General features: G+C 60.1%; 1 pseudogene; it reads left to right on the plus strand.

The window, feature by feature from the left end:
* The first annotated feature begins 1414 nt into the window (after nucleotides 1-1414).
* LOC149747349 (small ribosomal subunit protein uS5 pseudogene) lies at nucleotides 1415-4650 on the plus strand (annotated as a pseudogene).
* The last annotated feature ends 3141 nt before the right edge of the window (nucleotides 4651-7791 follow it).

Genomic DNA, 7791 nt, shown 5'->3' on the forward strand with positions numbered 1-7791 from the left:
TCGTGCAGGGTACTGACAGCAGCGACACTGTCCCCGACCTCCATCAGATCCCACCAGCCCTCATGTGCGTTCTCGCGCGTGCCCCGTGTGCATGCATGTGTGTGCGTGTGGGAGCGTGTGTGTCTAGTTCTCTGCAGCTTTACCACATGTGTAAACTCACGTACCCAGCTCCACTGTCAGGACACAGAACAGCCCATCCCCCACAAGCCTCCCCCCTGCTGCTCTTCTGTGGCCTCAGCCGCCTCCGTCCCCCCACCTGGCCAGTGAGACCTTTTCTAACCAGATCCCTGCCACTCCCCGGTTCTCCGCTTGTCTCCTGACCCTCAACCTCCATGGCTCAGCCAGTGGGCTCTTGGTGATGGTGCCAGATGCGGCTCCTGGCTCCAGGCTGCCCGGCGGGTCTCTCTGGCCCTCCTTTGCCCCTGCACTTGCCCACAGGATGGGACAGGGAGGAGACGGGAGTCCTGGAGTCGGCCCCCTGCCCCTGTGCCTTTGCTGGAGTGGCGCCCACTGCCCCCGCCAGCGTCCTCCCCCTTCTCTCCCCGGGCCTCCCTTCCTTCACGGAGGCACAAGGCTCGTCCTGCTTGTCGGCATCTGGCATCCACGTGGGTCCCTCGGCCACTCGGGGAGTCAGGGCAGCGGCTGAAGGCCCCCCTGTCATAAGTGTGGGGCTGGACCTCGGCCCGCAGGGGGACGGGGAGCCCCAGCAGGCCCCCGGATGGTGGTGATGGGAACAAACACTCTGCTTGACGAAGCCTGGCCTGGGAGGGGAGGCAGGGGGAACTGTGCCGGGGAGGCTGGCCTCGAGGAGGCTGTGGCGGGAGTCCAGGTGCAGGCGGGCTGGATGCGGCTGTGGACGGGCGACGGAAGAGGTAAAGGCCATGTTTAGGTGTGAGCCCAGGTCACCGGGGAGGCCCCAGGCGGCAGTCCTCACAGCCACGCAGGGCCAAGGGCGTGTCGCGCATCAGTGTCAGGACCCCTGCCAACCACCTCCCTGCCGGAAGTGGCGGGGGTCGGAGGGGGAGGAATGTTGCAGGGTCTCCTTACCCGTGTGATTCTCAGCAGGCCCGTGTGTGGCCTCCTCTGCCCTCTCGTTGCAAAGCTGCACCTGGACGGCAGCCCTGACCTGACCGTCACAGCGGGACTCTGGTTTGCAGAGCGGGGGAGCTGGGCGACACCACTCTGGGGGGCCTGGCCATCTGATGAGACTCCTCCTTGCTGGGAGCGCTCGGTGTCGATCCTGCAGATAGGACAGTGCTGCTGTCACCTCCCGCACCGTAGCTGTAACCCGCCCCTCCTCGCCCCCGCGCTCAGTGCCTCTGGGCCCTTGGGTGCCTCTGTGGGGGCGGGGGGCGGGGGCTCCCCCACAGGTGGGGTGCGCGGGGTCAGCCGGGGCTGGCTGGTGCGCCAGTGACCCCCTCGTCTTCCCCCCGCCCCCCCCGGCTGGCCTGGGCCTGTCCTCGCAGCGGTCACAGGGTCCAAGACAGTGGGCGGACACGTGCAGAGCTCAGGCAGGCGCTGGTGCCCTGTCCTTTCCTCTGCAGCTGCAAAGCCAGCCCGGGTTCCAGGGGCAGGGGGAAACTCTGCCTCTTAGTGGGGGCTGCAGAGGTGCGTTGAGCGCACGGGTGTGGGAAGATTCATCCCATTCTCGACACGTCTCTTTAGCATTCCCGCCTACAACCCTGGGACGTGTCTTGTGGAGCCAGCATCTTCGTCCAGATGTGGGCCCGGGTGGGAGCTCCAGCCTGGGGTCTGCAGCCCCGGACAGCGCGTGGTCCCTCTCTGCTGCCCACGGGAGCCCCGAGGATGCTCGCACACCCCCTCAGCTGCAGAGTGTCGCTGGGAGCACGTTTTCCATGACAGGATCCTATGAGGCCCTGTGGACACAGCAGGCTACAGGGGGGCACCAAGCGCCAACTTGTCTGACTTGGGCCAGGGCAGCATCCGGCTGGCTCGTCCATCCCACTGGAGGCTCAGGGCATCTGGGCTCTGCCTTCCCGACAGTGGTGGCCTGGTGTGGGCTGGGCTCCAGCCAACGCTGACCAGGCCGCCCCTTCCCAAGTGGAGGGGCCCATGGGCCCTGATGTCGGGGGAGGCCCGCTGGCCCCTACAGCCCCGTCCGCCCCGAAGCCTCTGTGTCGGCTGGAATCAGTCGGGTTTGACGGAGCTTCCTTCTGCCGGCACAGAGAAGTAGTATGAGCAGGGAGAATCTTTCTTTTATTAGGAAATAAGAACTGGGAACTGATCCCTTTTAGTGCTTACGGCTGAGACCCTCGACATAAAACAGGGAAAGGGATAACGATGCTACCAGCTTCTCCACAAACCCCAGCAACGGGGAGAGACCTTCTGAGTGTTGTGTGTTACTGAGCTGAGTGGAAGCCGGGGAAGCATCACCTGCGAAGGTACCAGGTGCTCGCTCCCTCTTTTAAGCCCCGCGTGGCAGGCACCCTTGTCCCTCAGCACCAAAGTCAACACAGTGACCAAGGCAAATGGCTGTTGACAAGTTGCTGGGGACACGTTTGGCTGCCTGTGCAGGAATGTGAATAATTGATTTCAAATATAGCTCCAAACAGAAAATGTAATAAAATTTTGGCTAATAGAAGTTTGTTATTTTCTTGCTAGAAGCAGCCCTTGGAGTTCTCTGAGAACTGTGTTCTCTCTTATCCTCCATCTGGAGGTGGGGAAGGAAATTCCATCTGGGGTTGCAGGGCACACCTGGGTGCACTGTGACAAATCTCTCCCACAGAGATGCCTGCCAAGGTCAAGTTCCTATAAACACCTCACGGTTCTCACTGAGGTCCGAGTTGCAGACCATTGTGAAAGCATTTCGGTGTCACCACTTTGATGTAGACGATGCATCACAGATTTAGGTAGAAACAAGGTACACTGTGTGCGTGCTTTTTCCCAGTTAGGGACACGTTCTGCGCGCTCTTTTCATAAACATCAACATAAAAGCCTAATTCCGCTGCTTCTCCGTCAAAACACCGAAGGGCGGATGACACCGGTGCTGTGGGAGAGCCCAGAGGCCGCAGGGGCCCCTGGAGTGAGAGGCTGCGGTGGCTTCCTCGGAGGCTTTGGCAGCGGCACCTGGGGCCGGGCTCAGGGCCGGGGCTGAGGCCCTGGAGCTTAAGGAGTGGCTCCCTGTCACCAAGCTGGGCCGCCTGGTCAAGGACGTGAAGATCAGGTCCCTGGAGGAGATCTGTCTCTTCCTTCTGCCCATCAAGGAATCTGAGATCATTGACTTTTTCCTGGGGGCATCCCTGAAGGACGAGGTTTTGAAGATTATGCCTGGTCAAAAGCAGACCTGTGCTGGCCAGTGGATCGGGTTCAAGGCATTCGCTTCCATTGGGGATTACAAGGGACATGTCGGTTTGGGTATCAAGTGCTCTAAGGAGGTAGCCACTGCTCTCCATGGGGCCATAATTCTGGCCAAGCTCCCCATCGTGCCTGTGTGGCGAGGCTCCTGGGGGGAATGAGATCGGCAGGCCCCATACCGTCCCTTCCCAGGTGACTGGCCGCTGTGGCTCTGTGCTGGTGTGCCTCGTCTCTGCCCCCGGGGCACTGGCGTCATCTCAGCCCCTGTGCCCAGGGAGCTACTGCTGATGGCTGGAATTGACGACTGCCACATCCCGCCAGGGGCTGCACCACCACCCTGGGTGACGTTGCCAAGGCCACCTGTGATGCCGTTTCTAAGACCTACAGGTGTCTCACCCCTGATCTCTGGAGTCGGTACTCATCAAGTCTCCGTATCAGGAATCCACTGACCATCTTGTAAAGGCCCACGGAAACCAGAGTTTCCGTGCAGCGGACCCAGGCTACAGTTGGAGCCACCACGTTGTTTTACATGAGAAAGATAAAGTAAGTGAAGCTGGTTAAAAAAATAAATAAATAAAAAGAAAAGCCTAATTCCTCCTAAAACACCTTTAACTTGCACTTGCACATGAGGCGACACCGCCCCAGGACCGGCTTCCAGGTGGGCCCTGGGTCGTGTGGTCTGGGTGACCCTGGCCCCCCGCTCCCATCTCTGACCGCTGGACTGTGGCCCCGAAGGCCCCCCCTCCTCCTGACGGCTGCTTCCAGAGCTCTGGTGGCCTCGTTGTTGCTGCTTGCTTTGTAAAACGCCCTGCTCTGCGGTTTGGATGTCACTTAGAAGCGAGACTTAAGAGGTTTTATAACAGTCACACGTGCCCTCAGAGGGGTTTCCCAGTCCCTGGAAGGTGGAAATCAGTGGCACTTGGCGCTAATTGCGTTTTAGTTGCGTTGTGCCCAGAGGGATGTCAGGTTTAGAGGTATTTGCGTGTCGGTGTGGCTGTGGCTGTTCTGAGCTGCTGATTCCGGTGTTTATGTTCTCAGTGTCTCCTGGTGCCGTCCAGCAGGTGTCTGTCTTTAGTGGCCTCCGGGAATGTCTGTGCTTCTTGGGCTCTCACCCTCCTTTAAGGATGGGGTCGGGGAGTCCGGGGTGCGTGGATGAGAAGGAGGACAGGGAAGGGGAGAGGAGGAGACCTCCCCCTAAACGGGATCCTCCCTGGCTGGGGGAGCTGAGAGAACCTGGGAAGTCTCCTGGGATGGTGGTGGGACCCCAAGGAGGGGATGGAGGGAGGTGGGAGCAGCTGGGCCCCGGACATGAGGCTCTTCTGGGGTGGGGCGGGCGGGAGGCCCCCAGTGGGGCTGTGACCCTGGGGGCTCCTTCCCCGACGTCTGGGCTTCATGCCACAGGGAGGCCCCAGGAGTGACAGAAGAGCTGTCCTGCCTCTGAACCAACGTTCCTACGATTCAAAGCAAAGACAAGCAGTGCTGTTTCTAGAATCTGGGAGACTTGCCCCCCATTCTCTCCGTCTATGGCAGCCCCATGCCACCCACCATCTCCAGCTACCCTCTGCACAGGTGAGTCCTTACCTCTGCCACTCTGGTCATCACTGATGGCCTTCTGCCTCGCTTTGCTCATCTGTAAATGGGGCTGGCTGGAAGGGGTGTGGTGGAGGCCCCACGCGAGGGCTTGGGGTATTGAGATGGGCCTCTCAGGATCTAGTCCCCTGGTGTCACGTGCAGGGTGGCAGCATGCTGGGTACTGAGCGAGGGATGTGGGCGGAGAGGTGTAGGCTGGAAGGGAGGAGGGTCCCAGGGGGGCGCTTGGGGCAGGCGGGGGCCTCCCGGGGAGAGCAAACAGCAGCGAAGCCATAATGGGGGCTCTGGGGTTGAGGGTAGAGGGACCCAGGTCCCCGAGAGCAGCTGCCAAAGGTTTTTGTCGGGTGGGGTAAGAGCTGCTGTTCACTGAGAGGGCAGCCTGCAGGGGTCCCACCTGGAGGGGCAGGTGCCACCACGTGGGTGAGGTGTCCGATGGGTGCCACGCAGGTGAGGTGTCCGAGGGTCACTGGGCGGGCAGGTGCCGGCCGGGCAGCAGAGCACAGGCCGCTCGCTCCCTGGCGGCTGCCGTGTGTGCCGAGCCTCGGGGGGCCAGCTCTGCAGGGAGACTTGGGCAGCCCAGGTGGAGGGGCCCCTCCAAATTGCTCGGGGGTTGAGCCGAAAGCACAGGGGTTCCGAGCAGGTGGTGCGTGGGGTAGGACGCTCTCGGCCGCAGAGGACGGTGTCCCTGGGCGGATGATTCTCAGCCTGGGATGTGGGGGTGGCCATGCTCCTGCCTCTGAGGGGCTTGCTGCATCTCTGGGGACCCTGCCCGGAGCCGCTGTCGTCATCCTCCCCTGGGCAGGAAGAGGGGGTGGAGAAGCCCCCGTGTCCTTTCATTAGGGGAAACCTCTCTCCTGTGCACAGCGGCCTCCCTGTACATTGGCCAGACTGGTACCGTGGCCCCAGAGTCCACCTCTGGCCGAGGGGAAGGGGTCCAGCGAAGGCGGTGGCCCATCCTGACTCAGCCCTGGAGGGGGGCCACCTTCCTGGTCTGACTCACCGCCCAGTGGCCTGAGCTGGCCTGAGAGAAGGGGAGCGTCTGTGCACGGGGCTGCTCAGAGGAGAGGGTCTTGGATGTGACAGGGTCCGTAGGGGGAAACTGAGCCCAGGGGAGGAGAGCGGCTGGTCCAGGGCCTTCTGGGGAGCTGGTGGCAGAGCTGGGCAGGAACTGGACACCCTGCCCTGCGCTGCAGGATGGCATGGAGGTTGGGGGATGGGGATTATTGGTTCCAGCATGTCCACGTGGATTGGTGGAGTGAGGACGGGGTGAGCAGGCCCGCCCTCAGAACACTCCGTCTCCTTGAAGCCGAGAGCCTTGTCTACACACATGATGAGCCGGAAAGGCGGCTAGCTTGAACATCAGGGGTTTGGTGCAGGGGAGTCGTCCACACCCCATCCTGAACCCTCAGCCACTTTCACTAACGATGTGCATAGGATCGTGGCAGCATCTGTGTGGGGTTGGGATTCTGAGTTACCTGTGCACTTCAGGGTCAGTGTATGTGTATGGATAGCTCCACTCAAGGGTTTCACACTCAGTGTGCCACAGGGGTCATGGGGTCCTGGTTTATGGGGCTTTTTGAAATGTGAAAAACCCCAGGAATGGACAGTCCTCCCTGCATCCCCCAGGCTGCCTTTAGGCTGCATCCCTCGTTGCCCCTCGCGTGCCTGCCTGCGTTGTGAGCAGTGCCCTTCTGTTTGAGTGGGTGTCTTGCAGCCTTCTGCATCTGGGCAGCTCACCCCCGGAGGAGGTCCCGGGCCCTGGCAGTGGGCAGAAGGGCCAGCCAGTGAGAGCCAAGTGCCCGCAGCCCCCCACCCATCAGCAGTGCCGGCCGGGGCCCCAGAGCCGCTCCATTCCCCTTGAAAGGATAACGGGAGATGCCCACCGTCTTTCAGCGTTAACTTCTCGTCCAGTGAGCATCAGAAGCCCCATAACTTCATTAGGAGCAATCAGAAACTCCATTTGCTTTTATTAGTTTGAACACTGCTCTCAGGGCCACGTGTGGAGTGGCCCCAGAGGACAGGGCAGCTCACAGCCCAGGAAGAGGAGAGTCCAGCTGAAGGTCGCAGCCGCCATGACCTGCGGCCTGGCCCGCAGACCGGCCTCTCCCATCAGGCACTTCTGGCCTCGAGCAGCCTCGGGGGCTGAGGACAGCTTTCTGGTTTATTTTAAAATCTACATGCGTAAATGCAATGGAATATTATTTAGTATTAAAAGGAGGGAAGTTCTGACACTGCTACCACGCGGATGATCCTTGAGGACATTATGCTGAGTGAAGTGAGCCAGTCACGAAAGGATAAATACGAGATGATTCCGCTTCTGTGAAGTGTCTAGAATAGTCACATGCATAGAGAGGGGAAGTAGATGGTGGGTGCCGGGGCCTGGGGGAGGGGAACGGGGAGTTAGTGTTTAACGGGGGCAGAGTTTCAGGTTTGCAGGATGGGGAAGTGCTGGAGCTGGATGGTAGTGATGTTACTGAGTCCAAGCTTGTACTGCTCGCCGCACGACAGGCCGGTGAATCGAGGGATGCGGGTTGGTGCAAGGGATAGTGACTTTATTCGGGAGCCAGAAGACCAAGAAGATGGTGGACTCTTGTCCCAAAGAACCATCTTCCCCAAGTTAGAATTCAGGCTTCTTTTATGCTAAACGGGGGGAGAGGAGGCCTGGTTCTGGTCAGACTGTGGAGGGGATGGGTTCACTCCTTCCTTCCTGCAGGCTTCACAGGTGGGCCTAGTCAGAATGTTTCCTGTGAGTTAAAGGTATTTTAGCTTCATGATGATGACCTGGGAGGCAGGATCCCCAGAGACGGGCCATTATGTATAATTTAAGCTTATAGGCAATATCCCTTTAGTGATGAACTTGGAATAGGATACAAAGGTCTTTCCCTA

This window comes from Delphinapterus leucas, chromosome 16, assembly GCF_059928025.1.
Source record: "Delphinapterus leucas isolate spDelLeu-1000000601 "Yukka" chromosome 16, BTC_Dleu_Yukka2, whole genome shotgun sequence".
Taxonomy (NCBI): domain Eukaryota; kingdom Metazoa; phylum Chordata; class Mammalia; order Artiodactyla; family Monodontidae; genus Delphinapterus; species Delphinapterus leucas.